The sequence below is a fragment of the Trachypithecus francoisi genome, unplaced genomic scaffold (assembly GCF_009764315.1).
Source record: "Trachypithecus francoisi isolate TF-2019V2 unplaced genomic scaffold, Tfra_2.0 Lachesis_group2, whole genome shotgun sequence".
In the NCBI taxonomy this organism is placed as follows: domain Eukaryota; kingdom Metazoa; phylum Chordata; class Mammalia; order Primates; family Cercopithecidae; genus Trachypithecus; species Trachypithecus francoisi.
The window spans coordinates 52259810-52287209 of NW_022681465.1; the positions used below are offsets into that span (position 1 = coordinate 52259810).

The 27400-nt window shown below is 36.5% G+C and overlaps 1 protein-coding gene across 2 annotated transcripts in view; it reads left to right on the forward strand.

The window, feature by feature from the left end:
- EDIL3 (EGF like repeats and discoidin domains 3) overlaps nucleotides 1-27400 on the forward strand; it is a 459624-nt gene that overhangs the window by 382359 nt on the left and 49865 nt on the right. The window lies entirely within an intron of this gene.

Genomic DNA, 27400 nt, shown 5'->3' on the forward strand with positions numbered 1-27400 from the left:
CTCACTCATAGGTGGGAACTGAACAATGAGATCACTTGGACTCGGGAAGGGGAACATCACACACCGGGGCCTATCATGGGGAGGGAGAGGGATTGCATTGGGAGTTATACCTGATGTAAATGACGAGTTGATGGGTGCTGACGAGTTGATGGGTGCAGCACACCAACATGGCACAAGTATACATATGTAACAAACCTGCACGTTATGCACATGTACCCTATAACTTAAAGTATGATAATGATAATAATAATAAAAGAGAGTTTCTGTTATTTAACTTCTTAAAGGCTTCTCAGTGTGGTTTATTTTCAGATAGAAGGTACATGAGTTTTAGAGCTGTTGAAAACCATTATTGTTCTCACTCTATTTAAATAACAGACAGTTATATTCCTATCCACACACTCTTGTATCTCTTAGTGTAAATTGATAGTATACATTTTTATGTTTCATCCCTGCTAAGTGATTTTCTTAATATAATACTGAGAGTTTTGTTGAGGAAATACGCACTTTTGTGGAAAACTCTCTTTCTTTTCTTTTAATTTCCATTTTAGGAATCAAATATTTTTATTTAATTGATACTAAGCTTTTATTTGCAATATTTGAAAAATGATAAAGGAATGTCTAGAAAATAAACTTACAAATGCATTCTAGAATGAAATTATGAGTCTGGACCTAAAATATTGGCCTGAGAACCAGAGTAGCATTTCATTTCTAACTCTGCCACCTACTGTGCAATAACCTTTCTCATTCTTCCTTTGGACTAGATGACTTTTATTATGTAATCAGTTCTAAGGTACCATTGTGTTATTGTGATACAGCTACCCTTTTCTTAACTTAGATACTGTCCTTCGGAGCCCATATTGCATCACAGTGTTTTCCACTTCCTGGACAGCCATGCTTACAGAGCAGTCGCTAGCTACACCCTGTTATGTCCCAAGTGTACCACATACTTAAATTACTCCTCAACCCATCTAAGTGTCCTGGAGTATTCATGGGTTTATTCATCATAAAAGAAGAGCAGTTTATTTTATCATCAACAGGAGAAGCAAGCCTACAAAATTGATCTATGGTAGAGAGATCACTGTGTACTCTGTCCAACCTTCTTTTAGGTCCTAATATTATTATAGCCAAACTACAGTTTATATCAATTCGTGGCATGGTTCAGTATTCCAGAATTCTGTATCTGCTCTTCAGTTAGCCAGGACCCACTGCCAACTACCCTTTAAGACACAAAGGATTAATTTTCTTAGTTAGCTATTTTTTCTTTTATTTTCTTTTTATCCTGGATTATTTGTTAAAGTGGTATTTTCACATTTCATTTCATTTTATATTATACCACATTAGAGTCTTTAATTTTTAGTTAAAAATATGATCAAAGACTTTTTTTTCTTTTCTTTTCTTTTTGAGATGGAGTCTCGCTCTGTCTCCAGGCTGGAGTGCAGTGGCGTGATCTCGGCTCACTGCAACCTCTGCCTCCTGGGTTCAAGAGATTCTTCTACCTCAGCCTCCCAAGTAGCTGGGACTGCTGGCATGTGTCATCACGCCTGGCTAATTTTTGTATTTTTAGTAGACACGGATTTTCACCACATTGGCCAGGCTGGTCTCGAACTCCTGACTTTGTAATCTGCCTGCCTTGGCCTCCCAAGATGCTGGGATTACAGGCCTGAGCCACTGCAACCAGCAGATCAAAGACTTTTTACAAGTGGCTTAACAGTGCTATACAACTGATATAACACTTCCATGCTACCAGATGTTGAGTAGCTTACAAGTGCTTGAAGTTAATGACAATGATATACATTTCGATGACTATCAGTTCATTACTGAAGCTAACCAAACAACCAGAGTCAGCAGCGTATGACTATTTTCGTATTTATACAATGCCAGCTCCAAAATATAATACATTGAAAAATCCGGTTAAGCATAGGAGAGTCAATATTTATTTAAACTCAATAAAACATTCATATCATCCTACGTAGTAGTAGGTTTATAGAACTGGTCCAATTGTTAGGGTCCCAGACTCGAAGCTTGGAAAGTCAAACATGATATAAGTAGCTGATGACTAAATCTAAGGTGCACCATGTCCCATTAAAAACAAAATGAAAAAACTAGCTTTCAATTTATCTGCTATTCAATCTATAAGATATAATATAATTGGATGACCAACTTTTCAATCAAATTAATTTAAATGACTCCGTATTTTGGCACTTTGTTAATTTAGCTTAAGGGTTATTCCCTGGAAGACAGGTTTGATATGTAAAATGTTTCGTGTTCTGAGAGGTATATTTGTATACCATACACCATTCAATATGAGCTCGACATGTTCTTTAAACTTGAATAGGAACATCTACTTATGCATACCACCATTTTCTTTCTTCATTCCTGTATCCCATGCTTTAGAACTATGGTGAACACATAGCTGTCACTCAATAAATATGTAGTAAATAAACAATAGAATGAATGAATACATGAGTGATGTGCCTATCTCATATTCCCCAACATGTCTTCATTTAATATATTAACAAACATCACTCACAAAGGAAGAATCTCTGTGTTTGGCAGCAGAATATTCCTGAATCCTTTTGATAAATATCAAATAGTTTCAGTCTCCATAATAAGATAACTATTTTAAAAAACTAAATTCTAAATCTTTCTAGCTCTAAATCATTCTTGCTCTAAACTACAAATGACACTTATTACATATACCAAGTTAGCCTAATAAAATAGCACTTTTGTAAAGAACAATGCCTCTTATTGTTTTTAGATTGAAGAATTGAAAATTAATTTTTGAGTTACCTTACTGTATCCTATACATATATACAGGATACAATATATCATATATATATACACACACATACATATGTATGTGATTTTTTAAAAATGGGAGATGCATTCTTTTAGCCTCTGTTCCTAGAAATAAAATAAGTGTAATAGGTTGAAAATAATCAGCCCGGGCAGCAGAGCAAGACTCCGTCTCAAAAAAAAAAAAAAAAAAAAAAAAAAAGAAAATCATTCTTTGAAAGCTTGTGAAGTTTTCATTATTTAAAAATCATATGTCTGAAACAAAACATTTTTAATTCTTTGAATCTGCCAGTGATATGTTATTTAATTAGGAGGAAACTCTAATAAGATTGGAAGTGCACATTTTATCTGAACACAATAAAATTTTCATATAAATGGTAATGTACATAATAGATTTTATACATTCAGTTAGAGTCTTCTAAAATGAAAGCTATTTGTAGAGTAATAAGTTTGGCTTCTTGAGTCAGAAAAAAAAGATTAAATCATTTCTGGAGGGATTTGGAATTTCTTTGATTCCTTTATCATCTCTTTCAATAGTTTAATATAGATTATAATTAATAAATGTCTTAACCTATAGAGAGTAGTAAGTTGAGAACCTTTGTTTACAGTTAAAAATGGAATGTTTTTAATTCAATGAGGAAGTGCTCCACTATGCTCAAAATTTACTGAGTAATTTACTCAAATACAAAGTTTAACAAAGCTTTGATAGAGTAATGTTAAGCAGGCATTTTTTCCAAATGCTACTGGACCCTTTTTCTAATGTGAACATCAACATTTCCTGAAATGAAAAGAGTTTGTTTTATTAAATTGGTATTTGTCACTTGAACTCAAACTAAGGTTAATTTCCTTACCCTAGGACTGTGTTCCTACTGATGATAGCCCTGAAGGAACTGATCAATTGCAGTGACATGCATAATGCTAATATTTCCATATGGGTTATCTTTGGTCATTACAAAAGCTTTGAAAAAATAGGCATTATCATTCTTATTTATAAGTCAAACAAACAGAAAACAGATTTAGAGAGGTAAGTAACTTTTCACAAATCAAATGGTTAAATAGTTAAGGGCAAACTTACTATTTCAGCCAGTCTACGTTGAAGTCTGGCTAACTCTGTATCACATCTTCTTTTCACCATCTATCATGCTATTAAGGGCACCTCCCTGTTAGGCCGTCCTCCTTCAAAATGTTCCTGTAAAAATGGATGTAAATAGTAATAGTTTATTCAACAAACATTTACTGAGCACATTCCATATGACAAGAATCATTCTAGGCACTGGAATTAGAGAAGACAAAAACAGACCAAATTCCTACCCTTGTGGAATTTATAATCTAGTGGAGAAGGTGCCAGTCAACAAATCAATGAAATTAATGATAATATCAGGTAGTGAAAAGTGCCATAAAGTAAATGCAAAATAAGGCAAAATTGATATATATATAGAGAGAGTATGTAAATGGGATCGCTATTTTAAATAGAGTAGTCAGAGGGGCCACCTCTCTAAAGACTTGTTGAATATTGAATAAAGTGAGAAAGCAAGCTACACAATGTCAGTTTTGGGGAGAAAGGCAAAAGTCAAGACCCTAAAGAAGGAATAAGCTAGTGTATTAGAGAAAAGGAAGACCATTGTGTCCAGAGCAGTGTGAGAATGTCAGAGATGCTGTAGATGACATTGGAGAGGTATGCAGGACCCAGACCATTCAAGGCCACCTGTGATTTAAGTTATTCGAGACTTTGAGCAAGGAAGAAATAACCTGAACTTGTTTGTATTTTTAAAAGGTAATGTTGGCAGATATGAAGAGAATTGACTATAGGAAAGCAAGAGTAGAACCAGTAAGATCAGTTAAGGTCATCTAAGAAAATATTGCAATACTCAGGTGAAAAATAAGAAAGGATTTTGAACTTGGGTGATAGTAATGGAGATAAGAAGAAATGCACAGTCAGTATAAATTTTAAAGATGGACTTACATGATTTACATGATTTCGTAGAAAGAATGTAGGCTTTGAGGGCCAGGATAAATCAAGTATGATTTCAAGTGTTTTTGGCCGATTGCTAAGATACAGAAGATTAGAGGAAGAGCAGGTCTAGGATTCTGTGGGTTTGCAGTGGACAATGATGTAGCTACTAAAAATGTGTAAAGACACAGATAATGTGAAATGTCATTAACAGAGAAGGATATGGAAATGGAAGGAGATGTTATATAAAGCAATAGATAACACAGCATGTTATAGTCAGAGGTTTGGCTTTAAAAGTTCTCAGTGGAGCATAGATGCTACCTCCCACGCTGAGATGTGACATGGAGCCATTTTTATAAGGACTTGTTTCATCCCATTTTACATACAATCCCCCACTTTGTTCAGGATGCTCTTGATATATTCTACCTGATCCCTGGGGTGAATTCACTTTGTGACTGGGTGAAGTCTAGGTCTGTTTTCCAGAAGCACTCCTCAGTTGTCCTAGGTTTCAAGCCTGTCTGAAATTCTCTCCTGTAGGGGAGAATGTGATTGAACATAAGTGTGAACTGCCTGTTAGACATCCATTTACAAAACACCCAGTGCTAGTATATCCCAGATTTATTTAATTCACAAAGAACATGATAGAATTTGTAATTCAATTAGGGTTATTATGTATATGAAAAAGGATAATTAGTTGAGATAATACCTAGGCTTTGTAAAATGGGAAGCACAAAAGAGTATACAGTATTATGCACATTAAATAACACCAGTAAAACTGGACAGAAACATAATAGAAACTGTACCTTACATTTGTAAAAACTACAACTAAACATTAAAAATTTGGAGGAAATAGAACCTGTACTGGAAAGATAATTTGGAAAAATAATAATTTTGAAAGAGAATAGAACAGAGTGCAATAAATAGAACAAAACTGGAGAAAATTAGCAGCCTTTCACAGTATGATAGGAAAGTACACAAGCAAAATATTATAAAGAATCAGATCTTTTTTTAAAAAAAGAGATAAAATGAGTAAAATGGATCATGGTTATAAAGTTCTCAAACTATGAAGTAACAATTTTATGTGAGGTGATAGTAAGAAAAGGTTACTTAATATAAACAATGCTCAGAAAGATAAGCTCTAGGAATAAGAGAGATGAAGAAACAGGAGGTGTCAATGTGAAACATTATACTCCAAACACAACCTCAAACACAAGTCTGAAATGTAAGCAGTAACAAGTTCCTGGGAAATGGCACTTTGCTGTTGTAGGCACGAACGTTGGCATCTGCCACACTGTGCTTTGAGTTCGCTAGTTGTGTGACTTGCATAAGTTGCTTGACTTCACTCTGCTCAGTTTCAGCCTTTGTGAAGTGAGGGAGTTATGCCTGCTCTATCGAGTTATTACCAATGAAACATAAAGAACTTTTGCAGGCAACTTGCCTTAATTTGTGGTAGTGGTCTCCCCTCTGGGCCAGGGTCAGGGATATAAGGTGGAGGGAAAGAAAACTGTGCATGGTATGTGATGATCATACTGTGCATGGATGTGACCATCTGCCTGGTCTGTGGAAAGTTCTTTCTTCCCACAACCAGCAATATTTCAAATGTCAGGTTTTGACCATGGTTTTCAGTCATGCTTAGAGACTTTCTCGTCTCGAGTCATCCAATTTCCCATTATAAAGGCTCAGTGTGATGTTTGTGTAGCAGTTGACTCATGACAGGGCTCTTCACTCTTGACAGCTCTCAATATCATTAATGTCACAAGATCTTAATTCAAATGTTAGCTCATTAGATTAAGCATTAATCTACCTGGAATTTTACTTAATTGCCTGACAATAATGTTAGCATGTGTAGGTTTTTTTCTATAGTTAATTATATCATAGATAGATGGTGACTTTAATGTGTTAAACATATTTGTTATTCAAAACAAAGGCTTACTAAGTCCTAGGGAGTGAAAATACCATTTTGTCATATTGCAGACTGGATTTTCCAAGTTTGGAAAGAATGTCGGGAGATCCCACTGGCTCCATCTGTTCTTGGCCCTATAGCAAAATGGTCATCAGGTTAATGATGATCACTTCCACAATTTCGCAGTTCTGATGTTTGCATAACATGCTACAAACTCAAACAGAAATAAGCCTCATTAAGCAGGATTTTATAAAGAAAGTGGCTTTTTTTTTTTAATCATTTTGGGAAAATACTTTAAAATGAAACAAAACAACCTCGGCGAGCCCACCAAGTTTAGATTTCTATATTTAAAAATTCCTGAAGTGGCCTTGTGTGGTGGCTCACGCCTGTAATGCCAGCACTTTGGGAGGTCGAGACAGGCAGATCACTTGAGGCCAGGAGTTTAAGACTAGCCTGGTCAACATAGTGAGACCCCCGTCTCTACTAAAAATACATAATTAGCTGGATGTGGTGGTGCATAGCTGTAATCCCAGCTACTTGGGAGGCTGAGGCAGGAGAATTGCTTGAACCTGGAAGGCGGAGGTTGCAGTGAGCGGAGATCCCATCACTGCACTCTAACCTGGATGACAGAGCGAGACCCTGTCTCCCCCCATCAAAAAAAAAAAAAAAAAGGAAAAACAAACTCCTTAAGATACTCCCTCTCTCATTCATTAGCAGTCAACTGATTATTATCTTCACTTTTTTTTAACCTCCCTCTCACCTCCTACTCACTTTTTTATCCCATCATTTCTGTGAAACTGCTTTTAGCAAGGTCATATCAGCAATAAAGATTTTACATTTTACATTATTAAAGCGTTCCTTCTTTTTAAATAATACATCATTTTTCTCTTAAGCCTCTGGCTAATCCTTTCTGGTATGTTTTTAGCACTATTTTTCCTCTGCCCATCAAAGGAGGATGTTGCCCAATACTCCATCTTCTTTTCCATTCAAATTGAATGCTCTCCCTGGATGGTGTAATCCACTCTTTGTTTACCATCTAATTTTTTTTTTCATTTTTATGGGTGCACAGTAGGTGTATATATGAGATATATGTGAGGTATTTTGATATGATACAGGCATACAATGTTTAATAATCACAGAGTAAATGGGGTACCTTCACCTCAAGCATTTATCCTTTCTTGGTATTATCAACATTCCAATGATTATCTTTTAGTTATTTTTAAGTGTACAATAAATTATTGTTAACTGTAGTCACCCTGTTGTGCTATCAAATAGTACATCTTATTTCTTCTTTCTAACCATATTTTTGTACCCATTAACCATCCTCACTTTACTCCCGCAACCCCCACTACCCTTCCTAGCCTCTGGTAACCGTCATTCTATTCTCTGTCTCCAGGAGTTCAATTGTTTTAGTTTTTAGCTTCCACGAATGAGTGAAAATATGTGAAGTTTGTCTTTCTGTGCCTAGCTTTTTTCAGTTAACACAATGTCCTCCAATTTTATCCATGCTGTTGCAAATGACAATATATCATTTTGTTTTTTATGGCTGAATGGTACTGCATTGTGTATATGTACCATATTTTCTTTATTCATTCATCTGCTGATGGACATTTAGGTTGATTCCAAATCTTGGCTATTGTGAATAATACTGCAATAATCCTGCGCATAGAAATATCTCTTTGATATACTGAGATTCTTTATTTTTGGTATATATCCAAAAGCAGTAGGATTGCTGGATCATATGGTAGTTCTTAGTTTTTTGAAGAATCTCCATACTGTTCTCCCAAGTGGCTATACTAATTTACATTCCCACCAATAGTGTATGAGGGTTCCCTTTTCTCCACAACCTTGCCAGCATTTATTACTGCTGATCTTTCAGATAAAAGCCATTTTAACTGGAATGACATGATATCTAATTGTAGTTTTTATTTGCATTTCTGTAGTGATCAATTAATGATATTGAGAACCTTTGTATATACCTGTTTGCCATTCGTATGCCTTCTTTTGAGAAATGTCTATTCAGAATTCTGCCTATTTTTTGATCAGATTATTAGGGTTTTTTTTCCTACTGAGTCGTTTGAATTCCTTGTTTTCTGGTTATTAATCCCTTGTCAGATGGATAGTTTGCTATTTTTTTTTTCCCCTCTGTGGACTGTCTCTTCACTTTATTGACTGTTTCCTTTGCTGTACAGAAGCTTTTTAACTTAATAGGATCCCATTTGTCCATTTTTGCTTTGGTTACATATACGTTTGTATTACTCAAGAAATCTTTGCCCAGATCAATGCTTTCCTAATGTTTGCTTTTAGTAGTTTCATAGCTTTAGATCTTAGATTTAAATCTTTAATCTTTGGATTTTATTTTTGTAGATGGCAGGAGATGGTAGTCTAGTTTCATTCTTCTGCATATGGATATCTGGTTTTCTAAGCATCGTTTATTAAAAACACTGTCTTTTCTCCAATGTAGGTTCTTGGTGCCTTGTCAAAAATGAGTTCACTGTAGATGTATGGATTTATTTCTTGGTTCTCTATTCTATTCTATTGGTCTATATGTCTGTTTTTTGCCAGTACTATAATGCTGTGATTACTGTAGTTCTGTAGTATAATTCTTTTGTTTATTTAAGTGTCTTTGTTTTAAATAAGCTTACAAAAAAAAGGAGAACAATTATATATTTAAAATTTTATAGTGTTAAACATTTTATTTCCCATGTGTGCTTCACTTTGTGGATTCAAGTACCTAACTAGAAACATTTTCCTTTTAACTTTTCATTTAGGTTCAGGTGTTATCTGTTTAGATTTGTTCCACAGATAAGTTGTGTGTCACAGGGGTTGGTGCGCAGATTATTTCATCACCCAGGTAATAAGCATAGTACCTGATAAGTACTTTTTTAAATCCTTGCCTTCCTTCCAACCTCTACTATCAAGTAGGCCCTGGTATCTATTGTCGCCTTTTTTTTTTTTTTTTTTTTTTTTTTTTTGAGACAGAGTCTTGCTCTCTCTCCCAGGCTGGAGTGTAGTGGTCTGATCTCGGCTCACTACAACCTCCACCTCCGGGATTCAAGCAATTCTCCTGCCACAACCGCCCGAGTAGTGGGGACTACAGGCATCCACCACCATGCCCAGCTAATTTTTGTATTTTTAGTAGAGATGGGGTTTCGCCATATTGGCCAGTCTGGTCTCGAACTCCTGACCTTGTGATCTGCCCTCCTCGGCCTCCCAAAGTGCTGGGATTACAGGCGTGAGCCACCGTACCCAGCCTACTGTTACCTTTTTTGTGTCCATGTGTACTCAATGTTTAGCTTGCACTTATAAGTGGGAACATACAGTATTTGGTTTGTAACACAGTGTATTCCTATGTTAGTTTGCATAATGGAGGCATAATGGCCTCCAGCCCCAACCATGTTGCTGCAAAGGACATGATTCTGTTTTATTTTTTTATGGCTGCATAGTGTTCTAATTCTGTGAAGAATGTCATGGAAGTTTCATAGGAATAGCACTGAATCTTTAAATTACTTTGTAGAGTATGGTCATTTAAACAGTATTTATTCTTCCTATTCTTGAGCATGGAATGTTTTTTCATTGGTTTGTGACAATGTCTGATTTCCTTCAATAGTGTTTTGTAATTCTCATTGTAGTGATCTTTCACCTCCCTTATTCCTAGATATTTTATTACTATTATTACTAGTATTATTATTATTATTATGGTTATTGTGAGTGGGATTATATTTTTGATCTGGCTTTCAGCTTGGACATTACTGGTAAATAGAAACGCTGCTGATTTTTGTACGTTGATTTTGTATGCTGAAACATTGCTAAAGTTGTTTATCACATCTAGGAGCTATTAAGCAGAGACTATGCGGGTATTCTAGATATAAAATCATATCATCTGTGAGGAGAGATAGTTTAACTTCCTGCCTTCTTATTTGGATGCTGTTTTTCTTTCTCTTGCCTGATTGCTCTGGCTAGGACTTCCAATAATATGTTGAATACAATAGGTGAGAGTGGGCATCGTTGTCTCATTCCAGTTCTCAAGGGTAATGCTTCCAGCTTTTGCCCATTCAGTATGACATTGGATATGGGTTTGTCACTTATGGTTCTTATTATTTTGAGGTATGTTCCTTTGATACCTAATTTGTTGCAGGTTTTAACAAGAAGGGATGTTGAATTTTATCAAAACCCTTTTGTGCATCTATTGAGGTGATCATATTATTTTCACTTTTAGTCTGTTTATGTGATGAAACACATTTATTGTATGTGTATGTCATACCAACCTTATATCCCAGGAATAAGACCTACTTGATTGTGAAGAATTCGCTTTTAGATGTGCTGTTGGATTCAATTTGCTAATATTTTGTTGAGGATTTTCACACCTATGTTCATCAGGGATATTGGCCTGAAGTTTTCTTTTTTTGTTGTGTCTCTGCCTGGTTTTGATATCAGAATGATACTGTCCTCATAGAATTAGATAGGAGTCTGCCCTTCTTGATGTTTTGGAATAATATCAGTGGGATTGGTAGCGACTTTTCTTTTTATGTCTGGAAGAAATCAGCTGTGAATCCATCTGATCCTGGGCTTTTTGTTTGGTAGGTATTTTATTACTGATTCAATTGCGAAACTCATTATTGATCTGTTCAGAGTTTAAGTTTCTTCCGGGTTTAATCTTGGGAGATTGAATTCCTTCTAGGTTTTCTAGTTTGTGTGTATAGAAGTGTTCATAATAGTATATGAGAGTTCTTAGTATTTCTGTGGAATCAATTGTAATGTCATCATTGTCATTTCTGATTGTGTTTATTTGGATCTTATCTCATTTTTTTTTCCTTATTAGTTTAGCTAGCACCTTTTCAATCTTATTTATTATTTTAAGCAACAAACTTTTGAATTTATTGGTCTTTTGTATGGTTTCTCATCTCTTCTTCATTCAGTTGAGCTCTGATTTTGGTTATCTCTTTTCTTCTGCTAGCTTTGGGGTTGGTTTGCTCTTGTTGTTCTAGTTCCTCTAGGTGTGATGTTAGGTTGTTAACTGGAGAACATTCTAACTTTTTGATGTGGGTATTACTGCTATAAACTTTCCTCTTAATACTACCTTAGCTGTGTCCCAGAGATTCTGGTATGTATTATTATTGTTTTCATTAGTTTCAAATAATTACTTGATTTCTGTCTTTATTTTATTGTTTACCTGTCATTTAGCAGCCAATTGTTTAATTTCCATGTAATTTTATAGTTTTAAGAGATATTCTTCGTATTGATTTATATTTTTATGCACTTTGATCTGAGAGTATGTTTGGTATAATTTGGGTTTTTTTAAATTTATTAAGAATTGCTTTATGGCCAAGTGTGTGGTTATTTTAGACTATGTGCCATGTGGAAATGAGAAGAATGTATGTTCTGTTCTTTTTGGGTGGAGTGTTCTACAGATGTCTGTTAGGTCCATTTGATCAAGTTTCAAGTTTAGGCCCCAAGAATCTTTAATAGTATTCTACGTCAATAATCTGATATCATCAGTGAGTTGTTGAAATTCGCACACTATTATTGTGTGATTATTTAGGTCTCTTTGTAAGTCTCTAAGAACTTGTTTTACTAATCAGGATACTCCAGTGTTATGTGCCTATATATTTAGGATAGTTATGTCTTCTTGTTGAATTGAACCATTTATCATTATATAGTGCACTTTTTGTCCTTTTTGATTGTTGTTGGTTTAATGTCTGTTTTGTCTGAAATAAGAAGAGCAACCCCTCCTCTGTTTTTTTTTTTTTTTTTTTTTTTAATGTTGCTTGATAGATCTTTCTCCATTCTTTTACCTTGAGTTTATGGTATCTCTCATTGCATGTGAGATGGATCTCTTGAAGACAGCGTACATTTAGGTCCTCACCTTTATCCAACTTGCCATTCTGTGCCTTTGACTTGGGACATTTAACCTGTTTACATTTATGGAATACTAATATATGCAGGTTCAATCTTGTCATCATGTTGTTAGGTAGACTTGATTATGTGATTGCTTTATAGTGTCAATGGTCTATGTACTTAAGTATATTTTGTATGGCCAATAACAGTTTTTTGTTATAATATTTAGTACTCTCTTAAGTACTTCTTGTAATAGAGGTCTGGTGGTAATTATTTTCCTTAGCATTTGCTAAGGGGAATAAAATCTGAAAAGAATTTTATTTCTCCATCACATATGAAGCTTAGTTTGGCTAGATATGGAATTCTTGCTTAGAATTTGTTTTCTTTAAGGATTTGCATCTTCTCTATATTTCCTCGCATTTGTAGCTGTGCACCCTCTCAGTGCTCTGAGAGTGTGAGCTCCTCTGCCACTTGAGGGTTGGCCATAGACCTTAGCTTGGCACTTCTGGGCTATATGCTATAGCCTTGGGGAAAGCTCAGGCTTTTTGTTCCCTCTTCGCTTTGTGGCAACAGGGACAGGGTCCTTGGCAGTGGCAATGGCAGAGGGCCTGCCACTTCTCTCTTGCAGTTATACCCCATGGAAATACAGAACCACTGCCAGTCAAAATGATCAGCCAGGTGTGGAGTGGCTACACTAAAGGCCCAAACTAGGACCCTGCCTGGTGAAGAGCAGGGGCCTTGGGGACTCACAGTGAAGACAGTCTGGCCTCCTTTCTATAAGGTGGCTGTGATGTGCTAGAGGTGTAAATAAAACATTTAGGCTTTTTGTTTCTTCCCAAGCCTGGCGGCAGCAAAGGTAAGTAACACTACAACAGCAGTGGCAGAGGCGCTGTCAGTTGCCTCCAGGAACTCCATCCCAGAGAGACACAGAGCCTCTGCCAGTGGAAATGTTCAGCCAATGGTAGAGTGACTGTGCTGTGGGCCCAAACCAGGGGCCCTGCCTAGTGAAGAGCAGGGGTTCAAGGGTTCACAGGGAAAAGAAACTGGTCTTCTCCCCATAGAGAATAGCTTCAGCTTACTGGATGTGCAAACAAACCAATCAGGGTCTTTCTTCTGTTCACTGACCAAAGGCAGCAATGGCAAGTACCTCTGCAGTGGCAATGGCAGAACGCCTGTTAGTTATCTCTGGGAATTCCATCCAGGATTTTATTTTCTTTGTAGTTATCATAAATGTGATTTACTTTCTTGATTTCTTTTTCAGATATTTCACTGTTGGCATATAGAAATGCAGCTGATTTTTGTTTGTTGATTTTACTGAATTGGTTTATAAGTTCTAATAGCTTTTTGGTGGAGTCTTTAGGGTTTTCCAAATAATAAGATTATATCATTTGCAAACAAGGATAATTTGACATCTTCCTTTCCCATTTGGATGCTCTTTATTTCTTTATTTTGGCAGGCTGCTCTAGCTAGGACTGCTAGTACTAGGTTTAATAACAGTGATAAAAGTGCGCATCCTTATCTTCTGCCAGGTCTTAGAGAAAATACTTTCAGTTTTTTCGCCATTTAGTATGATACTTGTTGTGAGTGTGTCATGTATGGCTTTTATTATTATATGTTGAGGTATATTCCTTCTATCCTCAGTTTTTTGAGGGTTTTTATCATGAAGAGATATTAAATTTTATAAAATACCTTTTTAGCATTATATGGTTTTTATCCTTCATTCTGTTGATATGATGTATCACATTGTTTGATTTGTGTATGTTAAACCATCCTTGCATTCTTGGGAAAAATCTCACTTGGTCATTATGAATGATCTTTTTAAGGTGTTTGAATTCATTTTGCTAATATTTTTTGAAGATTTTTGTATCAGTGTTCACCAGAGATATTGACTTGTAGTTTTCTTTCTTTCTTTTCTTTTCTTTTCTTTTCTTTTGTTTCTTTCTTTCTCTTTCTTTCTTTTCTTTCTTTCTTTCTTTTCCTCCCTCCCTCCCTCTCTCCCTCTCTCTCTCTTTCTTTCTTTCTTTCTTTCTTTCTTTCTTCTTTCTTTCTTTCTTTCTCTCTCTCTCTCTGTGTGTGTGTGTGTGTGTGTGTGTGTGTGTGTGTGTGTGTCTTTGGTTTTGGTATCCGGGTAATACAGGCCTCACAGAATGAGTTAGGAAGTATTCCTTCCTCCTCTATTTTTCAAAATGATTTGAGTAGGATTAGTATTAGTTCTTTAAATGTTTGGTAGAATCCAGCAGTGAAGCCATTAAGTCGCCTTTGATGGGAGATTTTTTTATTATGACTTCGATCTCATTAATTGTTATTGGTCTATTCAGGTTTTGGATTTCTTCATGGTTCAATTTTGAGCATTACTATGTTTAATTCATTCACTTCTAGGTTTTCCAATTTACTTGCATATAGTTGATATTAATAGTCTCTAGTAATCCTTTGAATTTCTGCAGTGGCAGTTGTAATGTCTTCTTTTCCATCTCTGATTTTATTTATTTGGGTCTTGTCTCTTTTTTTGCAAGGGGTGGGGGTCAGGCTAAAAGTTTGTAGGTTTTGTTTATCTTTTGAAACACTAACTCTTTGTATCATTATTTATTATTATTATTTTTAGTTTGGTTTATTTCTACTGTGATTTTTATTTATCTTCTTCTACTAATTTTATGTTTGGTTTGCTCTTGGTTTTCTAGGTTTTTAGAAAGCATTTTTAGGTTGTTTATTTGAAGTTTTTGCTGGATGCAGTGGCTCACACCTGTAATCCCAGCATTTTGGGAATCCAAGGCAGGCAGATCACCTGAGGTCTGAAGTTTGAGATCAGTTGGGCCAACATGGTGAAACCCCATCTCTACTAAAAACACAAAAAAATTAGCGAGGCAAGATGGCAGGCACCTGTAATCCCAGCTACTTAGGAGGCTGAGCAGGAGAATTCCTTGAACCTGGGAGGCAGTGGTTGCAGTGAGCTGAGATGGTGCCACTGCACTCCAGCCTTGGCAACAGAGATTCCATCTCAAAAATAAATAAATAAAAACAAAAATGTAGTTTTTCTGCTTTTTGATGTAAGTGCTTATTGCTATAAACTTTCCTCTTAGTACCACTTTTGCTGTATCCCCTGTGTTTTGGTATGTTGTGTTTCCATTTTCATTTGTTTCAAAAAATTTTTGAATTTTATTTTTAATTACTTCATTGATCCACTGGTCATTGAGGAGCATATTGTTTAATTTCCATGTGTTAGTACAATTTCCAAAGTACACCTTATTATTAATATCTAGTTTTATTCCTTTGTGCTTAGTGAAGATGTTTGAAATGATTTCAATTTGTTTGGTTTTTTAAGACTTGTTTTGTGGATTGACATATGGTCTATTCTGGAATACTGTCACCTTGGATTTTTCTGGTTATTTTGGGGATTTATCTTTTTTTCTTTCTTTCTTCCTCTTTCACATTTTGTGAGTGATTATCTTTTTCTTGGTGGTATGTTTTCATTTATTGCTTTTTTTTTTTGTAGGTGTTTTGATTTGAGGTTACCATGCAGCTTGCAAGTAACATCTTATAACCTATTATTTTTAAACAGAAGACAATTTAACTTTGATTGCAAAAGCAAACAATCTAACAAACAAGTAAAGAGAAGAGTAATAAAAGCTCTACACTTTAACTTCATCCCCCGCTTTATAACTTTTTGTTTCTATTCATATTTATTATGCTGTCTACATCTTTAAAAGTGGTAGTAGGTATTATTTTTGAGAGGTTTATTTTTTAGTTTTCCTACTCAAGATATGAGTAGTTAATACACTACAATTACGGTGTTATACTATTCCGTAGTTGCCTGTGTACTTACTATTACCAGTGAGTTTTGTACCTTCAGATGATTTCTTATTTCTCATTAATGTCATTTTTTTCTGGTTGAAGAACTACTTTTAACATTTATTGCAGGAGAGATCTGGTATTGATAAAATCCCTCACCTTTTGTTTGCCTGGGTAAGTCTTTATTTCTCCTTCATGTTTGAAGGATATTCTTGCTGGATATAATATTCTAGAATAAAAGTTATTTTTTTTTTCCTTTGGCACTTGAAATATGTCATGCTACTCTCTCCTGGCCTATAAAGTTTCCACTGAAAAGTCTGCTGCCAGATGTTTTGGAGCTCCACTGTATGCTGTTTATTTTCACTTGCTGCCTTTAGGATGCTTTCTTTATCACTGACCTTTGGAATTTTGATTAGTAAATGTCTTGAGGTAGTCTTCTTTGGGTTAAATCTGTTAGGTGTTCTATAACCTTCATGTACTTGGTTATTGATGTCTTTCTCTAGGTTTGGAAAGTTCTCTGTTATTATCCCTTTGAATAAACTTTCTACTCCTATCTCCTTTACTTTCTCTTTAAGGCAAGTAACTCTTACATTGGCCCCTTTGAGGCTATTTTCTAGATCTTTTAAGTATATTTCATTATTTTCATTCTATTTATTTTTGTCTCCCTTGACTGTGCATCTTCATAAAGTCTGTCTTCATGTTCACTAATTTTTTCTTCTGCTTGATCAATTCTGCTACTAAAAAACTCTGATGCATTCCAATGAATTTTGTAGCTCTAGAATTTCTGCTTGATATTTAAAAATTATTTCATTCTGTTTATTAACTTTATGTGATAGGATTCTGAATTCCATCTTTATATTATCTTGAATTTCACTGAGCTTCCCCAAAATAGCTATTTTGAATTATCTGTCTGAAATTTTGCTTATCTCTGTCACTCCACGTTTGGTCAGTGGTACCTTATTTATTTCAGTTGGTGACGTCATGTTTGTCTAGATAGCCTTAATGCTGGTGGATGTTCATCAATGTCTGGGCATTGAAGACTTATGTAGTTATTCTAAACTTTGCAGTCTGCGCTTGTTTGTATCTATCCTTCTTAGGAAGGTTTTCCAATTATTCAAAGAATATTAAGTGTTGTGACCTACATCTTTGGTCATTGCAGCCACATGTGCATTAGAGGACATCTCAAGCCTAGTAACCCTATGACTCTTGCAGGCTTGTAGAGGTACCACCTTGATGGTCTTGGATGAGATCCAGGAGAATTCTATGGATTACCAGCAATCTCTTATTCTCTTCCCTTACTGTCTCCCAAACAAATGGAGTCACTGTGCTGAGCTGCCTAGAATTGGGGAAAAGATTATGCAAGCACTGCCGTAACCACCACTGGGATAGTGCTGGGTCACACCTGAAGCTGGCACAGTACTCAGTGCCAGGTCTTGCCCAAGGCCTTTAGCAACTATTGCCTGGTACCACTGAGGTTTACTCAAGGACCAAGGGCTCTTTAGTCAGCAGATGGTGAATCCTGCCAAATGCATGTCTTTCCCTTCATGACAGCAGGTTCCCTTCTCGCCCAGGACTGGTTTAAAAATGCCATTTGGGAGCTAGGGCCTGGTATTGGGGAAATTGGGAGTCTCCTTGGTGCTTTATTTTACAGTGCCTGAGCAGGTATCCACATTGCAAGACAAAGTACTTTTCACTCTTCTCTCTCTTTCCCTCAAGCAAGAGTCTCTCTCTATAGCCACCACAACTGGGAATGTGCTGGATCACACCAAAAGCCATCATGGTACTAGGTCTCACCCAAGGCCCGTGGCAACTACTGCCTGGCTCCTGCTGATATTTATTCTAGACCTAAGGGTTCTTTAGTCAGCAGGTGATAAATCCTGCCAGAACTGCTTCTTTCCCTTCAACATAGCGAGTTCCCTTCTGTTCCAGGTTGGGTCTCGAGATATTCAAACCCGAGATAGGGCTTGAAATGAGAGCATGAGGACTCTGCTCCATGATTTATTTTACTGTGTCCAAGTTGCAAGACCAAGTCCTCTTTACTTTCCTGGAGCTTTGAGCTGCACTGCCTGGAGTTGGAGGAGGGGTGACACAAGCTGTCCCTTGGCTGCCCCAGCTAGTGTTTCACTGGGCCATGTGTGCCCCATGTCCACTGGCTCCCAGCCTAGCGCAGCACCTGAGCTTTTCCATAAATTGCAGTCCTTGTGGCCTAGACTGCTTTTCAAGTTTTTCTAGGACCCCAGGGTACTTTAGCTTGCGGTGTTGGGTCTAACAGGAACTCAAGTTCCAACTGCTGGATGGGCAATTTTCCTCTGGCTAGGGCTGGTCTAAATGCTTCCTCCATGGGCACAGGCTGAGTTCTGCCTGGTGTTGCATTCCACTGTGACAGGGCAATACTGAGTTCCAATGCACAGTCCCTCAGTCACTTCACTGTCCCTCCCCCAGTTACTCTGATCACTCACCTGATTTTTGGTTTTTATGAGGGTGCTTTCTTATATGGATAGTTGTTCAATTTGGTGTTCCTGTGAGAGGATGATTAATAGAGGTTTCTATTTGGCTATGTTTCTCCACCTCTAACTATAATCCACTCTTAAGTCTTTGTTAACAACTCAATGTGAATGACTTTCAAATTTATAGCTCTAGATTTATGTAGCAAACAGTTACTAGATATTATCATTTGGACATTCTACGAATATTTCAAACTCAACATGTTCCACAAGGCTTACCTTTTCTACCTAAATTCAATCTTTATTCTCAGAGATTTGTTACACCAACACTCTCATGCCCAAACCAGAAATCTGGAGGTATCCTGAATTTCTCCTTTTGCTCCCAAACCCTCTTAACCCTCTCTACTCAATTACTCACCAAGTCTTCTCAAATTTTTAATGTTACTATTTCTTCAATTTGTACATTTCTTTCCCTCCTCATTGCCACTATCTAGTTTAGTTCATCATTTTTATTTCTTTAACTACTGCAATAAGCTCCTGAGTGTCTTTCCTGCTATCAAATCTCCATTTAGCAGCTAGAGTAATCTTACTAAAATATAAAACTGGTTCTATTAATCATTACCTTATCTTATCTAATTATCTACTCACTATTATCCAATTTCTGCACATTTCCCCTACCTCATTTCCAACCACCTTTCCCATTAATCTTGTTCTTCTGCCATACTAACCAGTATATGCCTACATTTCTCAGTACAGGACAAGCTTTTTTCTACCTCTATCCCCTTGCCAGTATTGTTCCCTCTGCCTAGAAGACTGTCTTCGTGCCTGTTCGCTTGGCTGTGTACCAGTTGTCTTCCAGAACACTGCTTCTCAAACTTAAATGTATGTATGAATTACCTAGAGATCTGGTTAAAATACACACTTATTCCCGTGGGCCCAGGCTGGGCACAATATTCTGTGTTTCTATCAGTTGCTTCTAGACAATGCTAATGCTTTTAGTCAGCACAGTAGGATGGTTCTAGAATTTACTTTACATATCACCTTTTCTAGGAAGATTTGTCTGACCTCCCAAGGTTGAATAGCTGCTTTTATTGCATCCTGTGGAATATTCCCCCACTTCATAGCACTCATTACCTTGCATTGTTACTTCCTGTTTATTGGGATGTTACCTCTGACTAATGGACTGATGATACCATCACACAAAATGGTACCCAGAACCTAGCAAAGGCCCAGTATCCCATGCTGGGTCCTCTCCAGTATGTGGTAAACCAACGTTGCTCCATACCGTCACTGCTGCTATGTCTGCTTCTTGCTCAAAGAACAAATAAGTCTTCACCTGCAATGCTGGCTCTTAATTTGAGAATGTAGGGTGAGTGCAATTTTTGGCACCATCAATGTCTCCTGCTGCATTGGCAGCCTTGTTCCTTCTGTTGCTCAGTGTTCTTCCATATATTGGGATGAAGAGAGGGGTACTTTAACATCTTTTTAGTCAGAACAGATTCTTTCTGTTTGAATACCAAAGTGGAAAACGTAACTATAATTGTCCAGAAATATAGGCACCATGAAAATTCTACTCAACACTGTAGTGAGACTTTACTGTTTAATTGCTTTGTGTCCAATATTATTATAAAGGTTTGCATTTGTTCAAAGCACTTACATAACATATTGACTGCCATGCTTATAGAAACAACCAAAGTTAATCAGAAACACTGTGCTCTCCTTTTCACCTAGATTATTCATCTCAAAATGTCTTCAGATTTACCAGGGATCATTAAATTTGACTACTGAAATGAAAGACGCTTAAGATTACTCATAAACAGGTCAGGAAAAAATATGAAGATAGTGGCTATACTTTGTGCTTCCTAATTGATCAATTACAGAAGCCAAGGTAAATTTAGAGTGCACATTGTCTTAGCTCATTATAGATAAAAAATATATGTCTGTCAAGAACATAATCAAACTCAGAGCCTTGCTTACTGGGTAGGAGGGGGAATCAGCCTTCATGAAAGTTAAAGCATTTTTTTTTCTCATTTGGAAATTTCAAGCAGGAGAGGAATAGGCAGATGAATAAAACATGGTAATGGAATGTAATAAAGCAGAAATTGAGACATATCCACTAAGTAAGATCACAGATAGCATACAAATTTCACTGACCATTAAAATGACTTGTCAGGAGAGATTATGATATTTTTAATCCCTAAAGTAATTATGTGATATGTCTTACCGAGTTTGAATTTTATTAAAAATTTTAAGAGTATATGAAAATGGATTAAAGTTTCAACTTCCTAGATTCAATATTCATTTTTAGTATGCAACAACTCAGCAGTTTTAATGATTATTGCTGGATAATTCTACTCTATAGACTAAGATAGAGATCACTTCTTCAATAGCTCATCAGCTGAATGCCCAGTACCGTGTAGGGACATTACAGAAGTGACACTCGTAGAATAAATGCCTTCACTTAGTTCCTCAGCCTTTTCCTCCAAAATGTGTGTTTATGTACAAATGTGATGAATCTCAACTAGGGTCCTGTGAACCCCCTGGTGTTAGGGGAGCTGAGAAGAGGGCTGGATAGTCTGTGGAGTATCATAGGTTTCTAACATACGAAGTGTTGTCTCTGTAATAAAATGTGTGTGTGTGTTTGTGTGTGTGTGTTTGTGTGTATACTGCTTTAGGGAATTAAATAAAAATGTTTTTTAAAGTATCACTGAATTCTTGAAACCTTAATTTGTCATTAAGTCTTTTACAAAAAACAGATATTATAAGTAAAACTGCTGCTACAAAGGAAGGGAAAATACACAAAATTTATACACACTGTACACATATATATTTAATCATAATTGCTCTATTCCACATAATTGTGGAATAGAGCATTTTTCATATACTCTTTGTCTATTGAAATATATATGAGGAAGAAAGAAATAAAGGCAGTAAGCTAAGGAGTTGGGAATTGCAGAATTAAAATCTTTGCACATATTGGTATTTTCTAATTTATCTTAATTTTCGTCAAGCAATTCCAATGGGAAACAAGTTTCCTTAAAAAACAAACTGAAGAATGTTTTTCTGTGCTCATAATTTAGCTGGAAATACATCTAGTGCATCCATGTTTTCTCTCCAGGCAAGAAGTAATCTGGAAAGAACTAAGCAATACGGCGTTGGTAAACAGTGTTTCTCTCTGATAAAATGCCAACCAAAAAGAGAATCTATAACAATTACCAAACTATGTATCTTAAGTCTTTTATTCAGATCTTTTTCTTGTTCAGCTATTATAGGAAAAACAGCTTATTAAAAGAGTGACTTTAATGCAACTTGTTTTTTTGCCTGAGTTTAGAGAAAAAAATGGATTTTTGAAAAGGTAATTTTTTTTTTTTTTTTTTTGCTAAATAAAAACCTTTACATAATAGCCTAAATTAGTAGAATAATTGAAATGGAAAAAAAGGCCTTGTGGAATTGTTCCCATTGGTTTTCTGTAAGTTTGGTTGTAAATCCTCTTCCAAAAAGTAACTTGATAAAGTAATCAAAATCTCTTCTATTTAACTTAGTCTACTGAAGACAGAAGAATAACATATATGTAATTATTGAAACAGAATATAGTTATCTGAAAGTACCTTATAAATTAAGTTTCATGACCCTAGCTTTATAGGAGGATCTTAGAACTGTTTGCATCATAAAGGAAGCATAAAATGCCTATGTACACAAAAATAATGGAGAAATATAAATAATTGCAAGGTTTTCAGTGACCATTTAACATAACCATGTTGGAACATACTACGAAGACATTCCCCTTAAGAGCACTGCACATAGTTATGGACAGCATTAGGGACCACAGTGGCCAAAAATGAAGCAGAATAAGAAGGCGAGTGTAATATAAGCAACAGTAGAATTGGTAACAGATATTTTAAATTGGTCATTTTCCTCTTATATTTCTCAGAGGCTTAGGATTGCCTTGGAAGACCTGGGTACAGAGTGGGTGCTAGAGAAGGCAGAGACGAAGAGTCAACAAATGAATTTGGAACAGACTCACCCCCTTATCAGTCAGTCTGGGTGGTCAGCTCTCATCATTTTGCACACTTAAATTCCTTGGAAGGTGATCTGTGTTTACAAAAACAGGCCATAAATAAAGCATTCTCGAATACCACTGATTTCGAATTTAAGAAGAGTATCTTGTGGTAGGGAGATCATAAGATTCAGTAGCTATTCTCTAAAATTCTCTTCATTCTTTCCTTGACGTGATTAAAGGCTGTCATTTATAGAACAAAGGTGAGGATGCAGATAGGAAAACATGGTGCACCCCAAGGGCCTCTTATTTTAATGAAGAATGGAAGAAAATATGTGTGGTTTATAAATAAAACATCACTTTGTCAAATTCCTTTGATTTTTTAAGTCATAGGATTTATTTAAATTTTTAAATAATATGAAGGGTGTACAATCTCTATATTCAACAAAGGGAGCATGCCTTTTATAAAGTCAAGAAATATTGCCTTGGCCAGGCACAGAGGCTTTTGTCTATAATCCCAGCTACTCAGGAGGCTGAGGTAGGGTGATCAATTGAGCCGAGGAGGTCGAGGCTGCAGTGAGCTGTGTTTGGGAAACTACACCATCCTGGATGACAGAACAAGACCCTGTCTCAATACATAAATAAAATAAAGAAATATTGTCTTACAATAATTAAGGTTTTGCTTAAAGTGCAGTGTATTACCAATTAGGCTCTTTTGTTCCTTCCTTGCTGGAATTATTTATTCTAATGTTTCGTATTGACTATTTTAAGATTTTCTCTTATTTAGTTAACTTGAATCTTCCACAATAGCAACTCGTGCTTCCACAGATACTTCAGCAGTATCTGATACAGTGGTATCCAGCAGTATATTGGATAGGCACTAAATCTGAACCAAAAATTTTAAACATTATAGTTTCATATTACTAATCCAGAAGATAAAAATAGTCTTTAATGAATAAAAAGATTTAAAAATATTTTTAATATTTTTAAATCGAGTATTTAAAAATAACTCTGTGGCCATAACTCTCAGAATATAATACATTATAATAATATACTAGTTTACAATGATATTTCTATAACGTTAAAATTAATAGATTCACATGAAATATCTTTCATTACTTCATGCTGTGATTTGTTTGAAATAAATAGTGAAATATTGCAGATATCTCACTGTAAATATCTCAGTGTTTTCAATGATACAGTAACTTAAAGCTGGAATTGACTATGAACATAACTTTAATAATATGACAATAAGCATAATTTAAACGATTGGTGCTTATAAGGATTTTGTTTCCAGCTGTTTATTTGCTTGCCTCCTTCTCTTCTTTGCTGCTTTGTTAATCAGTATCTATACGGCACTATTTTGACCATTCATTGACATTATTGTAGTAGGCCATGTATTATGTAGCTGCTTTTGAAAATTAAGGGAATATTTAGTTTTAGTTACAAAGATCCATGAAGTATATTGTCTAAATCAAGCTGATAATTGCTGGATCAGTATTTTCTTTATTGGTGTCTGTGGACTGAACATAGATTTTTAATCTGAAAAGTTCATAAAATAAACTTCTGAACCCAATTGTTATGCTCTTTCAATTCTTCACCATTATGAACTACAATAGAGTTACACAGTCTACCTTTAAGTGCTTTTATAGTCCATTGTGGGAATTCCACCTAGAAATGTAGCACAGTGACAACAGCTTTTATATCTACCATTGTTCTTTCATGTGAATCATTGGAAGATGATGTATGTTTACAAAAATGGGCCCTAACTAAGGCATTCTTGAATACCACTGGTTTAGAATTTAAGAAGAATATCTAACCACATCAGTATGTGCAGCACATACTGAGGTTTTGAAACCTCCAGTGGCCAACTGATTGATTCCAGGGCATAACATTGAAATTATCTGAATCCACAAATCTTCCAAACGTAGATGGCAAATATGTTCATCAAGGCAGAGGATCTGAGTATATTCACATTCTGCCAAGGGGAGCTTTAGGGAGACAGGTACCCCTCACTAAGATAGCAGGAGGAAAGAGAGCAGGAAGGAACATCCACGGTCGGCCTGTGATAAGGTTGGCAGGTAGTCCATGAATATGTCAACATCCTGCCAAAACCTAAAAGATGCTCTTTCTAATGGTGAGTGATTACATACAACCCCAATGTTCCTCCTGGCTCCCCACTGCCATCAGTATCAAGTCACCATGATACTTACTATGTTCTCTATGCTGCTTAAATCATGGCCAAGACTAATTTGCAGTGAATGACCTAGAGAGTAAGATTGTGCATATAGTGTTGAGGAAATGAACGTGTTAACTTTCAAAAGTTCATGTGTAATTGAATAAAAGTGAGAAAGTAAGAGGTGTGATCATAGAAGGAAAACACATTGTTGGATGAAATTTGGAAGCAGATGGTGAATCGATGAGGCAGATACAGTAAGATAGAATGATTGGTTACCATAAAATACATCTAGCTTATTCTAACTAAAAAAGATTTAACTACTTCATTATACTCTTCCTCTTTATAAAGGAGGACTTTTACAATGTCAGATCTTACTATTTATGTTGTTGGGAAAAAAAAGAGTTTCTTGCAGTTCAACCAGGTGAGGAGAAGATGTGGGAACGGGGCAGTTGATGTAGGGATTCTAAACAAAGCTGTGCAAATGAAACATGCAGTACAGGAATAAACAGTTAAGAAGCAAAGAATATACATGTTTAATAGGAAGAAAAGTTTCAGAATCTAAAAAATACAGCATAACTTGAAATGACTTTGTACCCTAAAGATATTGCTGTGCAGCAGTGTGCTTCACCTTTCATTCACAAGTACAGTCCTTTACACTTTGTAAATGATGCAAAAAATCTTACACTATTCATTCCTCATGTTGCCCTGTGCTCTGCACTTAACTCTTTCTTTCTTTCTTTTTTTTTTTTTTTTGAGACGGAGTCTTGCTCTGTTGCCCAGGCTGAAGTGCAGTGGTACAATCTCTGCTCGGCTCACTGCAACCTCCACCTCCCGGGTTCAAGTGATTCTCCTGTCTCAGCCTCCTGAGTAGCTCAGACTATAGGTGCCCACCACCATGCCCAGCTAATTTTTGTATTTTTAGCAGAGATGGGGTTTCACCATGTTGGGCAGGCTGGTCTCGAACTCCTGACCTCAATTAATCCACCCACCCCAGCCTCCCAAAGTGCTAGGATTACAGGCTTGAGCCACTGCGCCCGGCCAACCCATTTTCTTACCTCTCTATTACTTTACTAATCATTTCACCAAGTCATCTTTCTGACTTCCACTTGTAATCTAGTTTGTTAGTTTTCCTTTTCTTGGGGGGGAGGCGGTTAGGGGGCAGATGGAGTTTCACTTGGTGGGCAGACTGGAGTGCAGTGGCGGTATTTCAGCTCACTAAAACCTCTACCTCCCAGGTTCAAGTGATTCTCCTGCCTCAGCCTCCCGGGTAGCTAGGACTACAGGCGCATGCCACCACGCCTGGCTAATTTTTGTATTTTCAGTAGAGATAGGGTTTTACCAGGTTGGCCAGGATGGTCTCGATCTTTTGACTTCGTGACCTGCTTGCCTTGGCCTCCCAAAGTGCTGGGATTACGGGCGTGAGCCACTGCGCCTGGGTGGTTTTCTAATGATGCATAACAAACTATTACAAATTAAAAGAATACCTATGTATCACAGTTTCTGTGACTCAGGAGTCCAGACCTGACTTTATTGGGTTCTCTGCTCAGGGCCTCAGAAGGTTGCAGTTAAGTTGTTGACTGGGCAGTATTCTCATCTGGAAGATCGCACAGGGAAAAATCTGCTTCCAAGCACATTCAAGTTGTTGGCAAAATTTATTTCTCTGTTGCTGTGTGAGAGCAGCCCAGTCCTCTTGCTGGCTGCCAGCTGGATGCTACCCCCTGAGACCTAGAGGTCACTCACAGTTCTTTGCCATGTAGGCTTCTCAACATGGTCACAGACTGTATCAAGCCACCTAGGAGAAACTCTAGCTCCAGTCTGCTAAGATGGAGGCTTAATAACATGATCAAGGGAATGACGTCTCTAATCTTTGCCATTCTCTGTTAGTTAGAAGCAAATCACAGGTCTCACCTGCTTTCAGGAAAGGCAAATATACAAATATGAGAATACCAGGCAAGTGGAGATCATGGGAGCCACCTCAGTCTCTGTCCACTACACCTAAAGTCCATACTTTAGTCAAATAGCTCTTACAATATTTATTTATCCCTTTAGCCATCCTGTATTCTCCTCTGTCCTTTGTCCCTTTTCATTCAAATAATGCAGTCTATAAAGACCCAAAGGAACCATCAGGGATACTCTACACTCACTTCCCAGGAGATAAGGAGCAATGCATATTTTGAGACAGAACAAGCAAAACGAAAATCACAACATTCTTCTGGACAAACTATCTCTGCTATCTGGGAGCCTTCTCTGTTGCGTAGCACTGATAGCAAAGCCTCACATTTGGAGGTTGGGAAGAGAAGTAGCTTTTGTTCATGGGGGTGGGGGCAGGGGGCAATAAAGACATCAGGGAGATTCCGGATCTTTATCTAATGGGATGAATCTTTTCTTTTACGCGGAAGAGCAGATGGGGAGGAGTTGTTATTTCTCTTTGTTCAGCATTTATTAAAATGAAGCAGGAATTATATTTTGCATTGGCTTAGTTCCTAGAGTTTACATTTCTGAGGAA